Consider the following 647-nt stretch of genomic DNA (forward strand, 5'->3'; position numbering starts at 1 on the left):
GTTTGAGTATAAAAGTGGGGGAGTCTTATTGCAACTGTACAAGGTGCTAGTAACACCACATCTGGAGTATTGTTTTGATCCCCTTATTTAAGGAAAGACATTATTTTATCAGAAGCAGTTCAGAGGAGGTTCACTAGGATGATCCCCAATGTAATATGAGCAAAGGCTAAACAGTTGGGACTCTACTTACTGGAGTTTAGCAGAATGAGAGGTGATCTCATTGGCACCTAAAGGATTCTTAAGGGGCTTGACAGGATAAATGCTAAGAGGATACTTCCCTTCGTGAGAGAGTTTAGGACAACAGGACAGAGTCTCAGAATAAGATGTCACCAGTTTAAGACTGAGATAAGGAGGAATTTCTTCTCTCAGAGAGTTGTGAGACTTTGCCACAGAGAGCTGTGGGGCAGAGCGCTTGTGTATGTTTAAGACTGAGATAGATAGATTCTTGATCAGTAGGGGAGTTCAAGGCAGAAAGTGGACATAAGGAATGTCAGTAGATGAAAGTGAGGACTGCAGATACTGGAGATTAGACTAGAGAGTGTGGTGCTGAAAAAGCACAGCAGGTCAGGCAGCATCCGAGGAGCAAGAGAATCAACATTTTGGGCAAAAGCCCTTCATCAGGAATGAGGCTGTGAGCCAAGGGGGTG

Source organism: Chiloscyllium plagiosum, chromosome 3 (genome assembly GCF_004010195.1).
Source record: "Chiloscyllium plagiosum isolate BGI_BamShark_2017 chromosome 3, ASM401019v2, whole genome shotgun sequence".
In the NCBI taxonomy this organism is placed as follows: domain Eukaryota; kingdom Metazoa; phylum Chordata; class Chondrichthyes; order Orectolobiformes; family Hemiscylliidae; genus Chiloscyllium; species Chiloscyllium plagiosum.